Source organism: Pleurodeles waltl, chromosome 10 (genome assembly GCF_031143425.1).
Source record: "Pleurodeles waltl isolate 20211129_DDA chromosome 10, aPleWal1.hap1.20221129, whole genome shotgun sequence".
Classification (NCBI taxonomy): domain Eukaryota; kingdom Metazoa; phylum Chordata; class Amphibia; order Caudata; family Salamandridae; genus Pleurodeles; species Pleurodeles waltl.
Window position 1 is genome coordinate 768,293,799 of NC_090449.1, and position 24,364 is coordinate 768,318,162.

Here is a 24,364-nt window from a genome sequence, read left to right on the forward strand (position 1 = left end):
TTTGGAAGCTTGTTCCAGAGGTGTCTGGTGTCACAGGGAATTGTCTGGAAACTGTGCTAACACCAGAGGCCTGGGCAGCTCATTTTGGAGAACTTTACATGGCCTGGAACAAGGAGGTACCGGGGAGTGATGTACCCTATTTGGCAGCCCCCCCTAAGTACAGATATGGGCCAGGGCTACAGGGAAACCCAGGACTAGAGTAAGCGACAGGAAATAGAAAGCCATCTGCCCCATTCGATTCATATAACAGTGGTCATTATAGGTAATCCCTTAGTATTCAGTAAGGAAGAGGCAGCCTTAGCAAAAAAGCAAATGAAGGCAGAAAAAGTCCCAGGCCCAGATGGTATCCCCGGTGACCTATTTCAATCCCAACTTGAGATTTGGCCACCCTACCGAAATGCTTTGGGAAATGCCATGGTAAGTAAAGAGGAGGTCCCACCTTCATTGAAGGTGCTGATGAGACTGCATTCCTGGATGTCTGATGATAAAATAATTTCAGACTGTCAAGCGGGATTCAGGTTAAAGGTCAGCACCGTGGACCAAGTGTTTTGGTTTACATTGATTTGCAGGAAATATGTGACCTTTAAGTGAGATCATCTTTAGGTTGCCTTCAGAGACTTGAGGATGGCATTTGACCAGGTACATAGAGAAGGCCTCTGTAGGTTACTTGATTCTTATGGCATTCCTGCAGCTCTGTTGAGAATTCTGCAGCTCCTGCATACCAGCACATATTCTCAGGTTAGGTGGAATGAGGGAGGGGGCCTCACTCCAAAGATTCCAATTAAGCATGGGGCCCAACAAGGTTGTGTATTAGCTCCCACTCTCTTTATCCTATATATAAATGGGGCTGTGAACTGGCTTGAAGACTGTAGGCATGACACTCCAAAATCTCCCAACATTAGTATGCATTAGAGATGCCAGAAGTGTGGGATACACCTGCCCTTCTAAAGAAAAGTATTCTTCCTAAATAAAAACAGACTTATTGGGATCACAAGATGCGACAAATCTGGAACAATGAAATTGGGGGTAGTCCAAGTGAAAAATTCCTATAATAAAAATGGTGTAATGGGTTTGAATTGCACTTGGATAGGATTAATCTCCCATATGCTAGAACAGTGTATATGAAGTTCAGATTTGGCATCTTGCCCCTGTTTTTCTTTACAAGCAAATGGGATAGGCAAGGCACTTTGGGCCATATGTACGAACACATTTTCCCATAGACACTGAATGGGCAAAACTGCTTGCTACATCTGGCCCTTTGTCCCTAAACTGCCTTTTTTGCTTGTCTATCCTAGAATCCGAAGATCACTTCCTATACTTTTGCTCAACCTTTGCTATCCCTTGGAGGAGCTGGATTATTCCATTATGTAAGTCAATAGGCATTTTTCATTTAGAGGAAGCAATGAGAATTCTTAAATAGGATACTAGTGAATATATTGTTTATGCTGTCTGCAGGTATCTTGTGTGTGCATGGAGGATTCTAAAAAAGAAGCTGGCAGGGTAAGGAGAAGTACAGCAATGTTAAAATTAGAACTATGTTATAGTAATTGTTTTTAAGTGACAGTTTTTTTTTTTTTATCTGGAAAATATTATCGTTCTTGGTAATTATACTGTAACCTTTTCCTTTTATTTATTGAATGTTTTATTGATTATGTAAATATTGGTTTATGGTGTTTGAAAACCGAAATAAAGTTAGGACCGATTTGATTGGTGGCCACTAAGGCTTTACATCTCATGGCTAGATTAAATTCATTATCATCAAGATTGCTTTATTTTGGTTAAAAATTGTAAAAGCTATGTAGGATTTAAAACATCCCATATAACACAGTTTCATGTTCATATTACTGGCAAAGTGCATCACAGCACAAGGAGTTTGAAGTTCGAACAGGGAGAAGGGAATTTATCAATAAATTTATAACAAAGCCCAGTCCATTGACAAAACCTTAAAATCGCTCCACTATATCTACCATAAGTGCTTAAAAATCTTCTAAGACCCATAGATCTACTGTCCAAAGGTGTAAACCCCTCATGCCCTAAAATATAATTAAGCTAGTCAATGATAAATAAGTATGTCATGTTTTAAACAACACATACGAAATAGATAGCATCAGAATAGTGCATTCACAATAAAAGATCATATATACATAACAAAACTTACTATTACATTGATTTGCCTTTCTTCTTTCTGATTAGCACACTATTTGCAAAAATCTGCTCGGGCCAAAGACAATAAGGAGTGAAGTGTCAGTTAATAATATCAAAGTGCTGGTTGAAAAGTGCTGAAACCCAAGTTAAGACACAGTGGTCTAATCAATTACCGATGGTTTCTCATAGATAGGACAGAGAAATAAACATGTTCAATTCTTTCTACAGTGCTATTAGTGCACAGATCGCATAGGACCCCTTTGGCAGAGCCCCCTTTCTATTCTACAGGATGAGAGCTAATTAAGAGACCTTTAAAACATATCTTCATAAATAAAGGTGGTACTTTCCAGTCATTTAGTGTATAATATAATTGAAAGGAGGCTAATTAGTTTTCCAAACCATTGGGAGTTTGGGAAATCAAAATGATGTCATTGGCGAACAATAACTCCAGGACAGATAACGCATTTATCTTTGGTGAATGATGGAGGTAGCCATTAAGATGAAACCTTGGAACAAGATTGGAAGCTGCTCTCAGATCCATGAGGACAATACATGAATGCCCATCAGCTAATTAAGTATACTTCCATAAAATAAATGTCTAACAAAATAACCTGGTACCAATTTTAGTTCTAAAACCTACTTGAAAGAGTGACAGTATACTATTTTGCACCATCCAGTCCTCCAGCTAATCGAGGACCTGAAGATTAAAAACCTTTTGGAGATTATCCAAAAGGCTTATATATATATATAGATGGATGGTTGTCCTTTATCCCCTTTTCCCTTCTTTTATAACGTGGTAACATTTTGGCCCCTAGCCAGGTATGAGGAATTTTAGAACTTGTGAAAATAAAATTAGATAAAGGGTTGATAAAGCGTACCTAAAGTGTTAGTTCTGATTGGAATAAATCTCCCAGAATTTTATCTGGCCTTGGGGGCCTCCCTTATTTTAGGCTCTCAACATCATGCAGAGTATCCTCCTCGGAAAATAACTCATGGTACAAGAATGGTGACATTTTACCACACTCTATTGGATTAACCCAACCCTAGGGGGCAGTAGCTAATGGAAATTCTTCCAAAGTGTATATTTTTCAAAATGTTGCTCCACATACATGATTAACTATGATCTACGTTTTTGGTAAAACCCTCAGTGTTCCTATAGGTAATGGTATGCCACAATAACACTGTAGTCATACATTTAGAAGCCTCCAGTAAATCTGACCAACTGTCTTGCTCCCAATTCGATGTTCTAGTATCCAAGATCTTATAATATTTGGCTCTAGCTTGTTTAACTCCTTCACCTGAAATTATGTGTTGACAATATTTATATGAATAAGAAACAGATAACTCAGTTTACCAGAAGGTTATAATACGATCAAGGTTAGATAATTTGTCAGACAATAGCTTTTTGTATATTATAGTTGTAACAGTGGCACTATAATGGAAAATATTTAAAGTGACTTTCATATCTGGTAAACTAGGTGGGAGTAATTACAAACATTTGGAGCAATTCAGAAAAAGAAAAAAAAAAGGAATTATCGTGATTGATGTCTCTTAGACCAAAAATACCAGTATCTATCAATTTTTTATCAATATTTTATATTATGATGAAACTTAATTATAGGATTAAACCAAAAAGGAGGTCCACTTGGCATTCTGAATAGTAGTATCAAATAATGCACCATAAAGTAGAAGTGCTTCGTTTGTTGTGCTTAAGGTGGGAGAAAAGATTTAGGGCTTAATTAGGAGTTTGACTGATGGGAAGACCCGTCTGCGGGCCTTCCGACTGGGAGGTTGCCGCCACACTGGCTACCTCCCCGCCGGACCCATTAACACGTTCCCACTAGGCACACTGGAGGAAACAGAGGTTTCCACCAGGCAGCCTAGCGGGAAAGTGGCAGAAGCATTGTCTCCAACTGATAATCGAGCTGGCGGCAATGCTGTCACCTGCAGGGTAAACCAGCACCTTCGCAATGTTCACTGTCTGCACAGCAGACGGTGAACAATGCGAGGGTGCAGGGCAGGGAGCCCCCTGCACTGCCCATGCCAAGGTCATGGGCCATGCAGGCCCCCCGTGGCCCTCTCCACCAGCCTTTTCATGATGGTAAAATCACCACGAAAAGGCTGGCGGAGAGCCAGCCGTCCTGGCTGATTCCAACCTCAGCCACCGTCAGCCTGTTGGGATCACTGATTCCGGGAGAGTCGGTGGTACCCTGGCGGTCTGACCGCCAGGATCCTAATGTAGCGGTCAGACTGCCACAGCAGCGGCGGTCCTGACCACCACCACGAGGCTGGTGGTCTCAAGATTGCCAGCCTCATAATAAGGTCCTTAGTTTGGAAAGAGTTACTATGGACATTAAAGTAAAAAGTTTAACAAAATTGTTTTCAAGCTCCATCTAGAGAGTAGTATAGGTTACCATAACATTTGGAAATTAGTAGGGGTGTTGTCATATAATAAAAGTAGTGTTCTGATCATAAAGATTAGGTAATCTCAAACCATCATTAGCATTGTAATGTTGAAAATGCATATAACCCATCCTAGGGGCCTTGCCGTTCAATATAAAGTAGGATATATATTGCCTCAGTTTTTTGTAAAAGGATAAAGGGAAACAGAGAGGCAACATAGAAAGTATATATAGTATCTGGGGTACAATGATCATTTTGATTGGTTGCAATTTCCCCCCACCAAGTTAGGAGCAGTGGTGACCAATTGCATAATTTCGTAGTAATTTTTCAAATAATACACTCATTATTGAGGCCAACAATAGTTTATAAATTACTTGCAAAGAAAATACCCAAGTATCTAACTTCATTTGGACAACAAAGAATATTATGTTGTTTAATCATTTCTAGTGTATAATGGAAATGTAACAGTAAGAATTCAGATAGGACTGTGGTTAATGTGTAACCTGAAATGGTAGACTATTTGTTGATTATATCTAGAATAACCGAAATTGATGATTTTGGGTCACAGATAAATAATAAAACATAATTTGCATAGGCTGTTTTAACAGAGGTATTGTTAATACGTATAACTTTATTGTGTAAGGAGTTCCAAATATAACTGAAAAGTTTGCTAGCAAGAAGACAAAGAAGGGGAGAAAGAGGACATCCTTGCCTAATACTACTATAAAAATAAAATGAAGAAGAATATATGGCAATTAACTAAAAACTTAGCAGTAGGAGATATATAAATAGAATTCATCATGTTAATAATGATAGAACAAAATGGCATAATTCCATAACTTTGAAACTAAGGGCCAGATGTATCATGAAGGCCTTTTGCGATTCGGAATTTGTGATTTTTAAGAAATTGCTATTTCCGACTCGCAAAATGCCATGTATCAATTTTGCGAATCGGTAATAGCAAGTTCTTAAAAAAATCGCAAATGCTATTACCGAATCCCAAATTGCGATACCGGCCCCATTCACACCTATAGGCCTGTTGGCCAATATCTGCGAATTTTTTGCATTTCCAAAATTGCGATTTCTTAACTAGAAATCGCAATTAGGGAAATGCAAAACCCCAGGGTGCTGGGGGCCTAAGGCCCCCTCTGCTGCACCCCAAAATTATTTTTTTCACCATGCCCAAAAGGGCATGTGTGCTTTACATGTAAATTATAAAAATGCATTTTAAATGGATTTTTAAAATTTGCACATGGTTATCACCAAGTTCAACTTGGTGGTAAATAGCGATTCCTAAATGCCCAAATCGCATTTAGGAATTGCTTCATACATGTGCTAAGGAATCGCAAATAAGGAATCCTTTCTTGCGATTTCTTATTTAGAGAGTCGCAATTTGCGACTCTCTAAACAGGATCGCAATTTTAAGGAATCGCTATTTTAGCGATTCCTTAAAATTGCGTTCAGAATGTCTTTCATACATTCTGATTTGGCCCTTTATTGCCAATTAACTTTATCAAATGCTTTTTCTGTATCTAGTGCTAATAACCCAGAGGGCAAATCTGCACTCAATATTGACAAAATAGTTTGGGTAATTAACCTAGTATTGTGAGCAGAAAGTCTATTTTTCATGAAGCCAACTTGGTAAGCATGGATCAGTTTATCAAGAAAGGTAGATAATCAGGTAGCAAGAACTTTGGCATAGGTTTTGCAATCCTGATTCATTAGACCAATCAGCCTATAGTTGTAAATAATTGTAGGTTCTTTGACTGGTTTAGGAAAAACTGCTATTAAGGCATAAAAGAAGACCCTGCAACAGAACCAATGTTTGGAAAATCTGTAAAAAGACTGGAAAAATACAGTGATAATTGCACATTAAGGGGCTTTGTAAAATTTAGCAGGAATCCCATACGGACCAGTGGACTTGCCAAAATTAAGGGTTGCAACTGAAGATTCTCTTTCAGATAAAGAAATTGGAGTATCTAGAAAATCTTCATTATATTGAGGTAAGCAAATTCAATGAATATAAATATTATTTTCAATTATTGTATCTATTATCTCTGTGCCATAATATAAATTAGATTAATCTTGTTTTAAAAATCATTGAATAGTTGTCCAGTTTGTGAACGGATATTATGTGTATGCAATTTATCATTTTTGCCACTTAAGTAATTGGCAAGTAATTTATTAGATCTGTTGTCTGAAAGTGGAGTTTCACTTTAGTATCGGAGACGTGTATACCTGCACATTTGTTTAATACAGAATTATATTTGTATGTCAATTTTTATACCTGTCTCTTATAATGTAAATTATTGGAGGAGATATACAACCTCTCATTTTCAGAAATATCTTTCTCTGGTTTAGTGAATTTGGAATAGAATGATTTATTCTCAATGGCCCAACTGGAAATAGCAATACCACTGATACAGGCTTCAGAAGTGTACTATCTAGTGATGTTATAAGTAGCATTGTCAAAGTTAAGTGTAAATAAATGTGTAATAGCAGTTTTGTAGCTTGGTTTTATGTTCATTTTGATCAGGAATGTCAGCATCCATTCTCCAAAGAGGAGTGGGGAGCATAAGGGTTCTAATATTAATCAGAAATGAAATCATGACGAGAAATGTCAATTGTAAGTATCTGGGGTGATTGACATAAACATCTTGAGATCAGTAGATAAGCAATTATGGAGTATGATAAGTGAGGGTTAGAAAAAAAGATAAATTCCGCACTAGTTGGAAAATGAAGTCTCCAAATATGTAGTAACTTAGTGATTTTGAGAAATGATTAAATGCTATGGACTATTCGAGGTGGCTTAAACTTGGATGTAGAATGTCTATCGGGTAAAGGACTTTAGTAGGTTGAAATTTCCTCGAACAATTAAAGGAACATTGCCTAATTTATCAATCTCAGTACTAATAGTTTCCCAGAAAAGTGCCTCATCTACTATAGGACCATAAACATTTACCAGATCCAAGATAACCTTCTTAATTTGTATTTTAACAAATAATTATCTACCATTAGTATCAATATGTTTGTGCAGAATCTGTGAAGGAAGCATCTTGAAAAAAGGATAGTAACCCATCCTGCTTCTTATAAGCTGGAGACAAAATATGACTTTCAAACCATCCCTTAACCATTGCTGATAGAATGTTATCATTCACATGACTTTCTTGAATCATACAAATCTGCTTCATGTCTAGAGAGGTGCCCATTTATTGTTTTACATTTCACTGGATGCCTAAGCCTGTTAACATTTAAGAAGATAACTTTAATTTGGTAATCTAACGACATACAGACAAGAAAAGGAACAAATATGATTTATAAGCACAATAAGAATAAAGAAGTCGTTCATAACATAAAATGAATAAATGCAACAAATAGAACATCCAAAATAGAAAAGAGACATTAAAAAGGAACATTATGCAATATTGAGCCCCAGGGGCCAAGAACCAGCTAAAGAGAATGTAAGCTCTGTATCCGATCCTGAAGTTATATATGTAATGAAGGACGTAGAATGTCTGGGAGGAAATTTAGGAAATATTTGTTTCTTGCTCTTCCATACTACAAAAATGATGTTGATCAAGAAAGCTAATTAAGTCTGCCAGAGAGAAGAAGGATTTGTTTGCACCCTCTTTCAAATTACTCATTGCTGCTGTGTTTTATAAAGTATATTTCTACCCCAGTTGCTTCAGACATGGTCTAATCAGAGCAAATTGTTTGCTGGCAGAAATAGTCTTGATGAATGCAGATTTTGCTGCCTTCCACTATTAGCGTAGGTATGTTACAAATAGCTCTCAGAATCGTGACCAGATGATGATGGTTAAGTACCTTAAAAAAAAATTGTCATGGCCAAGCATTACTTGATTTCAAATGAGATGAAATAGGATGTCCCTTGTCAACTTCAAATTTGTCTGGGAAGTTGATTTTTAGGAGGTGGTATATGAAAGTTTCAATATTGGCATAAAATCTTAACCTGCAATGTGTTCTGGAAGGTATAAATTGCAGAGGTTATATTGTCTTTTATGCTTTTCTAGGTCAAGAAGCTGTTTAGTTAGCGGAGGAATTAGTGAAACTAAAAGGGGTGAATTGATAAATATAAAGTTGGTTATCTCTAATTATGATCACCATAGTCAGTAACTTTCATGGATAATGCGAAAATGACCTTTTGAATATATGTATATATATAATAATATACAGACTTCATCAGTATTAGTACGTATAATCTGAACTTCAGAGCAGAGAGTAATGTGTTTCCAGCAAAATAGACCTTTGAAAATGCAGCCCACTGGACACTAATCTACGCTTGCCACAACTCTTACAGATGAAGGAAACAATAGGCAAGCTTCACAAGATAGGTCAAGTGGCAAGATGCCCTTCTCAGTGGTGAAATTTCTCGTAGTTTAGGATGGATCATGGGAGCTCAACACGCTGTGGCTGTCCTGTTTGTGCATGCCCTCGGAAGCCCCACCCCTTTCCTTTCTTGAATGATAAAAACGGTTGTTTGGAGGTAGGCAGTGGTCCACAGGACCACTGTGAACTCGCAAATACATAAACTAAACTTTTCTCTTTAAATGGGTTTAATTGAAAAAAGTAGTTTTTATTGGAATGCGGGAGCAGACACGGTGATCTGGTGCCCCTAGCAGACCACCATCCTTGTGACAGCATCCAACTGCAGTGAACCACAACTTGCAAATTACCTCATCAATTTTCATGAGGCAGATCAGATTCCAACTGACTACAATTCAGATTTTTAAGAACCAACTTATCAGTACATACTGGCCACAAAAATACTGGTCTTTGTTTGTGACAAGTATTTTGAAACCAGATATTTGTACATCTGGCCCATAGTTCCTACTGGGAAAGATTTTTTTGCAAGGCAATATACAAGAGATTTGATACTGGACAACGGAGATGTTTTATGTATACACCCTTGCTAAAATAAGGGACAAGCATGGCCTGAGCCCGGGGAGTAATTTCACCTGATCTGCCTCCTATGCAGGGGAGAAGCCCACTAGATGCCAGGGAATTATGTTTTTTTTTCTTGTATTTTTATTTTATTTTATTTTTTTAAAGATGGATGGGTGCTGCCCACTATGAGCATTGCCATGCCCCCACTCCCCACTCAAAATAAATGGGGACACAGTCTTTCTGCCCCCCTGGGGGGCAAAAGGGGTAATGACCCCAGGGGCAGAACGCCCGCTCAATGCCAAGGAGTTTTATTTAAAAAGAGGGGTGGGGGCTGCCCATTTGCAAATTTGTGGCAAAATGTAGAAAAAGGTTACGGAGCACCAACCACAGACTACCCCAAACAGCCAAAAGGAGGGGAGAGGACAGCAACTAAGCAGTTAATCGTGAATAAAACTATGTTCTGTTTCTTTTAAGTAGCAAAAACCTATGGCATGTATTTATTATCGAAATGTGGTCTTCTGGGTGACGCAAACAGTGTACATGAGAGCATTTTGTGATATCATCACTCTTTCTGTGACAGCAACTATATTGGCTGTGATCGTGGCCTGACTATTGCCCCTTCCGTCCTCACAGCGCCCCAGGCGCGGCCCGTCCTTTAGGGCAGAGAGGCCACGCCTCCCCACATTTTTCCCCTCATGAAGAGTGGCTGTCAGGCTGAATAAAGGCCAGCCTGATAGACACTCTTCATGTTCAGGTCAGGCAGCCAGGAACAGACATGGCTGCCTGAGCTGAATTTTGCTGGGCTGAAGAGGTAACAGCTCCTGTAGGTGTGACCTCCTCGGTTCCGCAAAGGTGCCTCGAGCCCCCCCCCCCAAGGTGGTGAGGGAAGCGTCATCCTTTGACTTCGACCTAAAGCGCTTCAGTTTTAAGCCCTGAAGCGCCCAGGGCGAGTGTCAATCAGTGACACCTCGCCACAGAGTGGGGTGGGGTCAGCAGTCTCACTGACCCCATCCCACTCTGTGGGAGGCAGTGAGGGAAGGCGGTGAGGGAAGGCAGCAGTCCCAACCCACTCGGGACCTCACAGGGTGAAGGTATATGTGTGCGTGTGTGTGATCTTTTTAAATGAATGTTTGGTGTGTGCATTCATGTTTGAATGTTAATGGATGTGCATGCGTGCGTGTGCAAGTGTGAGTGTGTTTCCCGCCTGCCCCCTCCCTCCTAAAACTGCCGGCCACCACTGCAGCGCCCTCGATTATTTTGGTCTCAGTCTTAAAAGCAAAAGGCTGTTTGTGCATTCTCACATGCATAAAAAAATGAGCACTGTGAAACTAAAGAAAATCAGTATGCAAAATATGGCCACGGGAACTAATTACATATATGCACACTCATGCGAAAATCAGCCTTCAAAATAACAATGGAATGTATGCTATATAAAGTGCATAAGGTATTTTGCTCAATTTGTTGTAAGCATGCACAGTATTTGACACACAGATACAAAATGCACTGCTTGGAAAATGTATAATGTTGCATCAAAAACTCTTGCTAGATTGTAAAGGTACAAGTAGAACCATCCCCGCCACTATACTGGAGCCCTCACTGTCACTGGGTGGGGTTTACCTAAGAAACTGGGCCAAAAAGGACTCCCTCTGACGATGAATTGAACATCCCTAGAGAATACATTGCTCAGAATACTCTGAGAACAACAACCTCAACAGAACCAGTCTCTGCATTGGTGCTTGACCGACCTTCTACCTGATAACAAAGAATAATTCCCAAGATATGTGTATATATCTATATATCTATACACAGAGAGTTGTGCAAATGTGATGTCCATGACCTTACTCCTAGCCCTCCTGTAGGGTCCTCAACGGGGTTTTAATTGCTACTGTCCATACATATTATTATGTTGTTGCTATACTGTATTCTTCACTTTCTGCCATTTCCTAAGCTTGTTGTTCGTATATTTTTTCCATAATTTTCCACCCTACCTTTAACGTATGCATCCATGTAAAGAGCTCTGCTACCCATTCTGGGTCAGGTGAGCACTATTCTCAACCACAATAAAAAAAACAATTAATTAATTATTAAACACATGCAAAGAGGTATGGCAGCAAAAAAGCACATGGCTCAAAAAATTATAGGCTTGAATATGGGAAGAAAATCTCAGAAGAGCCCCTAGGAGACAGGACATTCTGACTGCAAACGAGAATGCTGCAAGCACCCTCAATCCCAGTGTAGCAATTCAAGTGTATGGTGGCTATGACAGGTGGACTGCAAATGAAGTGGACCTTTATGTCTAATTATACATCAGACACAGAGCAGAAAATCAGCAAGGATTTTTTTTTACAATTTCCCTCAGTTAAATACAATTTGAAGTTAAATATAATCAAACGTGTTCACCTGGTAAATCCTACAACACCGGACTGGGGAACCAAACGGCCCCTTGGAAAAATGCTCAATCCAGTCCCACTCCGTTAATTTCTTCATGCGATCTCTCTCTGTCAGTCCATCCATTCTCTCTCTTTCTCTCCTCTCTCTACTCCCTCTCGGATCGCTTTCTTCCTAACTTACCCATCCCTCCCTTTGTTTCCGTCTCTTGAAGCCTCCCTGTGCCTGCTGCCATTAACGTCATGGAGCTCGGGAAAGTGACAGCGGAAGCAGGAGCGCCCGCTATCCAAAAACCGGCCTCCGTGAGATCCCGCCCGCTGAGGAAAAGCCCGGTGGAAAAGGCTTGTCTGACCCTGACGTCTTAGTTTGGACACCATAAACTAAAATGAAATATAGGACCGGGGGTTCAAAAATGAGGGTAGGGAATTAATAAAAGAAAGCCAAAATGTTTCTTTGTGTCTGCATTTTAGAGGTGGAAGGGACAGGAATTTTTTTTTATGTCTCTGCCACCGGTGAAATGTAATATTATAGAAGGAAAGGAAAAAACCTATTACAGAAACATTAGCTTCCAAAAATGGAAACTGACTAAAAAGTGAAACGCCACTTGCAAACTCCAGGATGAACCCTTAAGTCCTTGGGCCTGAGCCTTGCAGCCTTTACTCATGCTGCCTAGGAGTCCTCTACAAAGGTGGTTGGGGGGAAACAGAATGTGGAATGGAAGGTCTGGTGATGCATCCACTGCTGGCCCCACAAATCACCAGAGAGTTCAGGTTAGAGAGGGTGACAGAATGGCTGACAGTGCTAGTCGATAACAAAGGTAAAAAGAGTACCCATCTAGGGACAGGGTAGTTCCAATTCAGCTGAACACATCCATCATGTCAGTGTGGAACCCCTTCTGCAGGGTGTTGGAATTGATCTCTTTTTTACCCAAGACTTCACATGTGTGCAATCGTGTGCTCCTTGCACTCTTGGGAATATAAAACACTGTATTCCTGCTCTGTGTGCTGCCTGATTGGTAGAGTCTATGCTATGGTGCTGTGTGCTTCTGCGTGGCTGTATCAGTGCAATGGTGCTCCCGGCACAAGCATCTAGCTAGGATGTGATATGCCTGATCTTATGTACGACTTTGGAAGTGATCTGTTGAATTAATATGTGCATCTGATAGCAGTTAATCATAATAAGGCAGTAGTGCTGTGAGGTGCAGCTCCCACACCTGCTACATCTTTCCCATGATGAGTTATATGGCTAGCAGGCTTCCACATCAGGTATGCTGAATAGCAGAACCATATATCCTCTTGCTCATCATACTTTTCCTCCTGTGCATGTCTGTATGCATTATAAGACTGCACCTAGGGCAGCCATTTTACGGCCATTGCTCCTGGGATTGATTTGCTCTCAAGATTTCCTTAACATATTTGAGCAAACCATTGATCCTATTTTGTAATGTGGGGCTCCCTTTGTAATTCTGATGTTCTACGTTTACGTCCAGTTTCGTTTGGTGAGTCACAACTTGCACTTAAGTTATGCACATGCAACGCAAAGTGATGCATGCCAATCTTCCACTCTGGAGCTAGGTACCAGGTGCACATGTGCTATAAGAATTTATCATGGGTACAAACAGATTAAGGGCCAAAGAACCTCTGAGAATCCGTCTTCTGTGTCAACGTCATATTAACTGTGCTAGCATGGTGCTCCAAACTGTGTCTATGAGGTATGTATTTTTCTGTCACAGCTGGACTGTTGCAACACGGTTCAACCCTTTGCAGTGTGCTCGCTCTAAGGTTAGGTTATGTTGCTGCACTCCCGTGGCTGTGTATCACAGTAAGCAGTCCATGTTTATTCTTGGTTTATGCGTCAGTGATTTGCATTCGCAGTCCCTAGTGCACACAGCCCATTGATTGTACATCCTTTGAAAATAAAACAGGTTCCATGCTATTTATGTGTTTTCTGTCTTGACTGGATTATAAATCAACCGCCCACTCCTTCACCTTAACCGTGAAAGCCAAAGAAGAATGCAATAATCTTAAATAGGATATGACCATAATCAATTCAGACAGCAATGGAATAGAGAGCAGCAATTTTGTAAAGAAGACCATTTGTATTGCAAGTACATTCTAGATATCAATTACTTTATCCCCTCCTGTTGTTCACAATGTCAAGTAATGCTTACTTAGTGAGACAAAAGCTGTAGCTAAGCAACGAGGATAACCATATCTGGTATTATGAAACTGGTGAGTAACATATCCTCAAACTGGTTTCTTTTCGATGAAAATAGTAACTTCAATTCACAGTTTATGTAATTCCTGGAAACGTACGAGTTTGTGACACAAATCAAAATCCCTGGTGAGGTCAATTAGTTCACTAAGCAACTAAAACTTTCAGAGCCTAACTGAAATACATTTTGTTGCAGAATAATAACAGTGTGGGGAAAAGCGGGCTTAGCTGCGTGGAGCAGCGCGATTCAAAGAAATGTTTTATAGAGGGATTTGAGGGTAGGTGAAGAGTCAATTAAAAAAGAGCACGAGAAAGTACTATACTGTATTTCTGCATAAAATAATGCACACCAACAATTAAATAATTTGGAGGGGTGTAAATTAAGCATCTCTTTTGAAGCAGGGATTGACCTAGAGTTGGGTCTTAACTAAAAGCCCTCTGATTTGCTATTAAGACCTAAAAGCTCTGTTAGAGGAATTCCCCCCAATTGAGAATCCTGCAGAATGATCTCCTCCACACTATCTCTTCAGCAGCGTTAATTCTGACAGAAACTTCTCCATCACTTTATAATCCTGCAGTGGAGAATTTAGAACTTCATTGACAAATCTGATAATTTTCCATAACCACTTATTTGTAAATCAAGGTCATAGATGTTTTCCTTTTACTGACACATTAATTTTGATTTTAAAGCTCTAGTACTAGGAATGTACACTGCATTTTTCCTGGTAGATCTCATGGTAATGGTACTCACATATCTCATGTGAATTCTTGGCGAGTAATGACAGATGGTAGGGCATGTGAGAGTTGAAGGGGGCATATGGTAATACTGAGGAAGGGTGAAAAAGAAAATATTGCTTTTCTAAAGAAAAGAAAAATTGTTGGTGTCATGTACAGTGCTATTTCCAAGATGGTCATTTTTGGGGTGGAATTTGGTGTGTTTATAAAGTCCTTAAATATCATAGGTATATCAGTGGTGGAATTAAATAGTGTTTCTCTTAATGTGAACAGCCTCAATAAGGTTCACAAGGAAAAGGTGATTAATTAATTTATCAAGAGTCTCAAAACATCAAATATTCTCTTTCAGATTCATTTCTGAAAACAAAACAAGTTTAATTAAGCCTGGGTCGGCTGTGGCTTGTTATATTATTCATTGACAACCACAGGTCCTAGGTGTGTTGCTAATGTTTTTGAGAAACACTTTCTCAGGAGAATAACAAAAGCACTTAATGATAAACATGTCTGAGCGATTAAAGTGACCTTTGAATGGTTGATTAGTTGACTCGTGTTAGAGTCTATCCATTTGTGATTCGTTCTTCACTTTAGCATTTCTTTCAGAAAAAAATAAAAGTTGGAGGGAATTTTCATTTCAAAGGGTCAGTAACTCTAGAAAGCACTAACATAGTATGCCATCAGAAGAAATAAAATGTGCCAGAAGAGTTTTTTTTTTTTTTTTACAGGGGATACTAGATATGACTGATCCTGTGTGAGAATAACATCCATACCTCTTTTTCCAGGACGCTATGGTACTACCTCAATTCTGCATCCTTCATGATAACTAAAACCTTTACCAGTGTTGAAGTTAAACATATAGCTAATTGATTTTCTGACTACTCCATTATGCATTTAACTGCTCATATATCCGAGACTAATTGCCACAAATCTTCATAGTGTGTCCCAAAGGATGGCAAAGATAATCCCACTTTATCCCCTTAGAGATGGTCCTAATCCCTATATCAGTATCCAGGAGAGTAGGGAGCACCGATTTTGAAAAGGGGACTAGGGGTATTTAATGAGAGAGAAGGAGAGAGAGAGAAACAGAATGACCCAAGTTTCCAGCTGATGGTTGTTAGGAGACCTGGATTTAACTCTCTGAGGTACAGGATGACAATGCATTGTTTTGGCATACTACGACTCATTGAGAAGAATTAAAAACAGAAGACAAGGAGAATAGGATAATTAAATGCTCTTCTAAAATAGGTAATGAAAATGTCAACAGCGTGATGCAGATTACCCATGTGAGAAGAGGCGTAGCTGTAACTAGTCACCAGGCAAATCAGGGAACTTGTCTAAGAACAGAAGGTGAAGTACACACTTCTCTACTGGAAGGTAGGATTTAGTAGCCAAAGTCAAAATGCAGAAATCTGTAAGAGGTACAAAGGCAGGTTCCAAGTCATCAAGCCTAATTGTAGGGAAAGTCAGGAGTCCATGTAAAACTATTGCTGAATCGAAAACCAAAGGTCTGTCCAGATCAAACCAAGGGTAAGCACAGCAAGAAGGGAGATGGGAAACCAAGGGAAATGAGAAAGCGATAAACTAATAAAGGTCAGGGAACAGAGATTCGGGTGCGAACTAAAATCTGAAGCGAAAATTGAAACAGCTGATGTTGTCAGACACCTTTGTTAGCGTCCACTAACATTTTATAGTGCTCTGCCCTCTCTGACCTGGAAGTCAAGTCCAGGTCCTCAAGTGGCCAGGAAAGCATGTTTCTGACCCAAACCTGGAAGTTGTTCTCCATTATTATAGTCTCCACTGCCCTGTCTTCCATCTCCTCCATGTTGCACATTTTCCCTCTTTCTTATGGTAAATAAGATTTCAGCATTTTGGGGGCACTTTTGGTACAGCAGCCCCAGAACTATATCAGGAGGCATTTAAGGTGACTATCGGGGTGGACATAAGATTAAATTATTTTCTCAAGTCAAAGATTAATATAAATCATGCAGATCATCCTAAAAGCTAATTAGTGAAGGAAGAAGAGCTTAATAGGGCAAATAATCTGAAAATATTCCAATTCAAATTAGAATGAAATTTGTGTATGTGTGCAGTTAATTAAACCATTACAAAATTGACTACAGCAAAATACAACTAATATTTTAAAATGGAAAGCTATTGTATCACTGGCCCTCATATGAGAATCTGAAAGTAAGTTAACCACAGTGAGAGACTGTAAAGCTATTGTCTTAGCAATTCTAAAAAAATAATTTAGACATGTTTTCGTGCTTTTATTGCACAAACAGCAGTAATATTGAGCCCATATATCACAAGAGAACATTTTTGGTGAAATCTGCAAAATTGCAAAGTATGGGCAAATTATGTGGGAACTGTAGTAAATCTGTAATTATGTGGTAGCCGCAGCCCAAGATTCATATAATTCCACTGACCTCACCATTGCCCTTTGTTTATAAACAACTAATTTGACAGAGGTAAATAAAGCCTAACCTAATTCGGTCAGCATCCAATATTAGCTAAAATTTGAAGAAAATTGCATTTCCAAGAAAACTATTCCGAAATAAACATGTACAGATAAAAATACATATTGTGTATCATGTATGATTTGGCCCTATACTGGCATCTTGGGGCTCTTGGGACTTTTACAAACCACTTAGCCTTTGGTTTCATGGCTTATGATTTCACCAGGATGTCGAGATTGCAGTATTGGACTATATTACAGTTACCCATTATGTACACTCCACACAGTACATGTTTTTGTGCATTTATTGCACAACATGTAAGGGTAGAAAAACCCTATTTCATGGTGGACCATGCATGAGAAATATTTGAAAGTTGCATCATAATGATGGCCCCCAAAACCACTCTGCCAAGCTTTAATATTGTCAGGGCTACAAGGAATATTTGTCAAGGGGGACTAAATTATGTGGTATAGCTATCTACATTATTTTGATCAATTAGGTGAACTCTTCAAATTTTGCTAAATTTGTAAATGCAGCAGACTCAGAATCCTCTAAACTGTTCCTCACCACTGCCAATTGGTAAACAACACCTAAACATTGACATTTGAATCAGTGCTTTTTCAAGCTACCTGCTCCAAAACAACCATGTAATATAAAAACTTCATAATGAGTGCCATGTATAATGCAGTCCTCTATTGCCATCTGAGGATTCTGGTGACACTTAGCGTCATGGGTTTATGATGCCATCAGCACATCTGGGGGGGAGGTGTGTGTGTGTGTGTGTGTGTGAGAGAGAGAGATAGGTTTCTTATTTTAGGGCTGTCTATGTATTAAGGTAGGATTTAAGGGTGAGTTTATGTTTAGGATTAAGGGCTTTTAGGGCATAGGAGGTAAACATTTTTTTTTTTAAAGTTATATAATTTTTTTTTAAATAATGTAAAAAGTAAATAATAATAAATAATGGCATCCGAAATCATAGTACGTAAACATATTAGGCTGAAATTATGGTAGTTCCAAATTACACTCCGAAATAATGGCATCCAACATCATGCAGTCAAAATAGTCGCATACAATCGCCATTGTCTCCACCTCCTCTTATTTTTAAACACCTAAAAAAGGTTGTGCCCTTAATATTAAGTCATCAACCGAAGTGGTTCTCTATTGCATTATCAACATTCAATATTGGTGAAATAGAACAGCCAGAGATAAGTGGAACATCTGCTCAGGGGCTGCTCCTCCCCGCCAGCAGCAGCAGCAGCAGCAGCAGCTGCAAAACCTTTACAAGGAAACGATAAACAGTGTTTGTTATCGTTTCCTTTTTAAGAGGCGGAGCTACGGGGGTGACGTGCTCTGAGAGGGGAGTGCTGGGGGAGTGCTCAGCGCTCCCCCAGCATCCCCCCTCAGAGCGCATGTGTGTTTGGCCGGTCATCTCGAGCCGGCCAAACGCACATGCACTGTAAGGGCTGGAGAGAGCCTGCCCTGGATGGACGATCCCAGCCAATCCTAACGATGCTCTAAGCAGTGTCAGGATTGGCCGCACGGCAGGCTAGGAGCCTGTGCCTGCAGCCAGAAAAGGAGCTGCGCGGGAGCCAAGGTAAGTTTATTTTAATTTTAAAATTTTAGCACTATTCCCCCTCACCCTCCCTGCTCCCTCCCCCCATGTGCGCCACTCAGCCCCGTCCCCTTTGACACTCACAAGCCCAGTGGCGGCCGGCAGCTTTAGGAGGGAGGGGGGCGGGCAGGACACACACACACTCTTTCACACACAGACACGCACGCACATCCATTAACAACACTCATACCATTCAAACATGCACGCATGCACCAAACATTCATTTTAAAAGATCGCACACACTCATTCTTTCACACACACGCATACAAGCACATCCATTAACAGCCAATGAGGGAAGGCAGCAGTCCCAGCCTCGTCACAGAGTGGGATGGGGTCAGTGAGACTGCTGACCCCACCCACTCTGTGACGAAGTGTCACTGATTGACACTCGCCCTGGGCACTTCAGGGCTTAAACCTGAAGCGCCCAGGGAGAGTGTCAATTGGTGACGCTTTCCTCGTCACCCAGGGGAGGGCCTCGAGGCACCTTTGGTGAGCCGAGGAGGTCACGCCCATAGGAGCTGTGGCCTCCTCAGCCCAGCAAAGTTCAGCTCAGGCAGCCAGGAGTGTGCGCAAATCGCGCATGTCTGCTCCTGGCAGCCTGAGCTGAACACGGAGAGTGTCTGTCAGGCTGACCTTTGTTCAGCCTGACAGACACTCTTCATGAGGGGCAAAAGCTGGGGGGGCGTGGCACCTCCTCCCTAAAGGACGGGCCACCACTGCACAAGCCACAAGTGCATCTGCTGCACTTCGTCCTCAGTTATTACAGGTTAAATAAAACAGGGGCTAAAATCAGTCTCCAAAGAAAAGCCCTTTGTTGTCTAACCGTATGTATGACACAGTATCTATTTAGTACATGCTAAAGTTGCAAGAGATCTATAAAGGCTGGTCAGGATCAACTTCATTCAGTATCTGCTACTTTTCCTACATTAACATTGTCAAACTTACTTTACAATTTAAAACGTTTACATTCAGTGGTGACTGGTAGAATTTAAAAGTGGTGGGCGTAAGAGCAATTAATGAATTATCATGGGCAAGAGAAATAAGCAGGCCTCACATCTATGAGGAAGGCTTGGGCGATTCTCCCCCAGAGAACATTTTTAAAAAATGGTTTATTTTGATGCAATTTCAGTACTGTTTTTGTGATAAATGGAGCAAAAATACAGTTCTTATATGCATTAAAATAATTCATAGAATTTCTGGTTTGCCATGCAAGTATGACTTCCAAAGTGGGCCGTGGTACCAGGCAAGACTGCTTGAGCTCTGCCCTTTTCATTATATAACACATAACTTAGGATCATACATATCCACAAAGAGTAGAAGCATTTGTGTGAGTCTGTGCTTTAACCAATAGATGAGTTGTCTCTAACTGCATGTCTACATTTCTGCCAACGTTAGAAATGGAGTGTGTTGGATGGTTTTGGACAGCCATCTCCTTCAAGAGGCACCACTGATTCTGAAGGTATGGCCCCGAGTCTGCAATTGTGAGCATTAATTGTGTCCTTGGTTGTCTTGCTTGGCAAGAATGTCACCTCTCATTCATGAGCAGATTCATTTATAGCGGGACAGTGATGGATCTGAGATGCACCTTATAAGGCGCAATAATTGAGCTGTATCTCATTTATATATGGAAAGTAGCGGGCATAAGTGTTTTACCACTAGCTACACAGGGCACGCATTTTCATATTGATGAACAGGGAAAATTGTATCTTTACAAATGCCAGTAGATGAGGTAGGAAGGAGACAATTATTTTTATAACAACGAATTAACAAACTCGTATTTATACATATTTCTATTGGAATGTTAAAAATATGACGATGCTGAAAAAAGATTAAGCGCTAAATGGTGTGCAACTGGGGCATGGGTACGTATGAATATGTGTGTTTGTGAAAGGGGAGTTCATGGTTATCTGTATGAATGCAAGTGAGTTCCTGGGTCTCTGTGCAAGCGTGAGGATGACTGCAATTTTGAGTGGAGGTGCATGTTTGTGAAAGCAAATGCATGCACAAACATGTGTACATGTGGATGCATATGTATTTGTGCATGTGTATGTTTGAGTAAGTGTGTGTTTCAGTAAGTGTGTGTGTGTGTATGCAAGTGTTTGCAAAACAATGTGTGTTTATGTATGTGTATTCGTGTTTAGTCTTTTGGAAAACGTCTTTAAGTGCCAATATATGTGCACAAACACGTATGTGTACAAATGGGCAGGTTCATGGATGTACATGGAAGTGTGTGCATAAAAGTGTGTGCACACCATTGGTTCACACGTTTACCCCCCTGTGACTATGCATCAATGAATGCGTACATTTCAGTGAGTGGGTTGCAGTGAGTATTTATACAAGAGTGTGTTTACTAGAAAGTGTGTGTGTGTTTCCATTTAGTGAATGCTCGTGAATATAAGCATCATTGAGTGCCATTTATTATTTCAATTTGCCCAACTCTATATACAACTGTTGAATTTCTATGGTTTTGGATGAGCCACCTCAGAATCTAACTATGAGGTCCCTGTAACCTTTAGTTTTTTTCAGTGAATTTCTATGGTTTTTTAACGTAAAGGAATTTAAATTACTAAACTTTAATACAGCCACCTCTGTGCACGGCTGAAAGCAGGGGTGGCCGCAGGGTCTGGCCTGCAGCCAAACCCCATAACCACCCAACCCTGCACAGCCAAATAGTCCTTCTGGGTGTGAGAATAGGTGTGAGAGAATGTCTCTGGGTTTTAGAGTGGGTGCGTGAAGGTAAGAGTGGTTCTGTGAGTGGGTGCATGAGTGTCTGAGTGGGTGCGTCAGTGTCTGAGTGGGTCTCTGAGTGGGCACATGATGGTCTGAGTGGGTCTGTGAGTGGGTGCATGAGTGTCTCAGTGGGTCTGTGAGTGAGTGCGTGAGGGTCTGAGTTGGTCTGTCAGTGGGTGCGTCAGTTTCTGAGAGGGTCTGTGAGTGGGTGTGAGTGGTACTATGAGTGAATGAATTAGTGTATAAATGACTTTGTGATTTTTTTTTGTTGTTGACGATATTCACAAATTTCTCACGCCGTTACACAGGGGCCAGTGCTGAGCTTCACAATGGATTCATGAATATCGTGCAGCGGGAAAAATTATATTTTTAAGGACATAATTTCACCCTCACATAACCCTATATCACAGCTCTGAGGTCAGGGTACCTCCACCCTGACCCCTTACTCCACTTTTCATTTTATTTTTCAGCCCCTGGGATCAGGCCCCGTTAGCTAAAATGGTGGCCACATCTTTCTGGTCAGGCTGCAGCAAGTCATTCACAGCAAATCCTGTTGGCATACGCATGCCCGAATAGGCCACGATCGTAGCAAAATCATTGCAAAGGATCCACTGCCCTAGATATACAACTTTGTTACCCCTTTTATTTCTCAAGAACTGCTGAACGGGTTTACACCAAATATGTAAAAGTGTAATCTATGTACCAAAACCTACTTTTCTTTCCAAATTTGGTGTAATTTTGTCCAGTGGTTCGGGCTGTAGTTGTGTTCAAATCTCACATAGGAATTAACATGGGAAAAGCATGTTTTTTGCCCCCCTCACCTTTTTCTCAGCCCCTGCTCGACAGATCACCCCACAACTTTCCATGCGAAACAAGACAAGAATCATCAGGGCCCTTTTTTTTAATTTTTTTTATTTCGTGAAGATTCTTCAAACGGTGCCAAAGATATAGGCAAATCAAAAAACACTTTTTCTATGGAAATATGATCCTAACTAGAACTACCTACCTACTGGTGACTGCTAGTAGTATATATATATATATATATATATATATATATATACACACACACACACACACACACACACACACACACATACATACATACAAAACCTAGGCAGTTTTAACTAGGACCATGTTTCCATAGAAAAAGCATTTTTTGATTGCCTATATCTTTTGCGTCATTTGATGAGTCTTCACAAAATTTTCCACCCAAAAAGCGTGCCAGTGATTCTTGTTTCGGGGTGATCTGGCAAGTGGGGGCAGGGAAAAAGGGGGGGTCAAGAAACTTGTGTTTCCATGTTAATTCACATGGGTGTTTTGAACACGACTATAGCCCGAACTGCTGGTTGGAATTACATCAAATTTTGCAGAAAGGTAGCTTTCTGTACGAAGATGACACTTTCAGTTATTAGGTGTAAATCCAGTCAGTAGTTATTGAGAACCACCCACAAACATCCCCCCACGCAGAAACTGGAACAAGTTTGCCAAAGCCCAGCTCACTGCTGCTCTCCCCCGCTCCCCAGCACCAGACACCATATGCCTCGGCCCACAACCTCCACCAATGAATCGCTAACTGTGCCAAGACTCTAGCTCCGCTAAGGAAACCCACCGGCAATCAACACCACAGGAGACCCAGCACGTTCTTCCCTGACCTCCAAGAATTCAAGACGGTCTGCAGATGACTCAAGAGAAAGTGGAGGAGTAAGAGTGAGACAGACCCCAAAGCCTTCAAACACATCATCACATCGCTCCACCGGCTCATCGGATCAGCCAAAAAATCAGCCATTCAGTAGCACATCAACGCCAACGTATACAACAGCAATGAACTTTTCACCTTAGTCAAAGAATTCACAATCCCTTGCAACAACACCACACTGAGTTTATTGAGACAAACCACATACTAGATCCCTCCCGTTCTGGAATCGGGAGCAACCACAGCACTGAAACCGCACTCCTAGCAGCCACGGATGACATCCACACCATACTGGACCACTGTAAAACAGCTACCCATCCTTCTCGATCTCTCCACTGCTTTTGACACCATCTCCCATGCCACCTTGTGCAACAGACTACACAATCCCAGCATCCCTGGCAAAGCCCTGGAGTGGATCCGCTCCTTCCTCACCGGCCAAACCCAGAAAGTCAGGCTCCTACCTTTCACCTTGAAACCAATGGAAACCAGCTGCAGAGTACACCGGGGCTCCTCTCTGAGTCCCACTCTCTTCAATGTCTGCATGACCCCGCAACACAGGCTTAACATCGTCTCATATGCCAACAACACACAGCTAATTCTCTCACTTACTGAGGAACCATTGCCAGCCAAAAGCAACTTTCACAACGGAATGATGGCAGTCACTGGCTGTATGAAAGACAGCTGCCTCAACTCAACACAGATAAGATGAAGATCCTCATCCTGGGTCACATCGCCACAGCCTGGTATGACTCCTGGTGGCCTACTGCCTCTGAACTACCCCAACTCCCACCGACCCCGCACCAAACCTCAGCATCATTCCCAACTCCTCACTCTCTATGGTCCTCCAAGTCAACACCTCCTCGAGTTTCCACACACTCTGCCTGCTCCAGAAGATTTTCAAGTGGATCAGCAGTAAACTCGACTATGGCAAAGCACCCTATGCCGGCATCAACAAAAAGCTCCAAGTAAGACTCCAGAAAAAACAGAACACCTTGGCTAGATTCATCCTGGACATCCCCCACCAAAGCCACATCTACACCCAACTGAGAGACTTAAATTGGCTCCCATCAACAAACGCATCACTTT

At 40.8% G+C, this 24,364-nt stretch overlaps 1 protein-coding gene across 1 annotated transcript in view; it reads right to left on the reverse strand.

Annotated features, from left to right (window-relative positions):
* The window catches only part of GPR158 (G protein-coupled receptor 158), a 1,449,349-nt gene that overhangs the window by 1,220,669 nt on the left and 204,316 nt on the right, over positions 1 to 24,364 (reverse strand). The window lies entirely within an intron of this gene.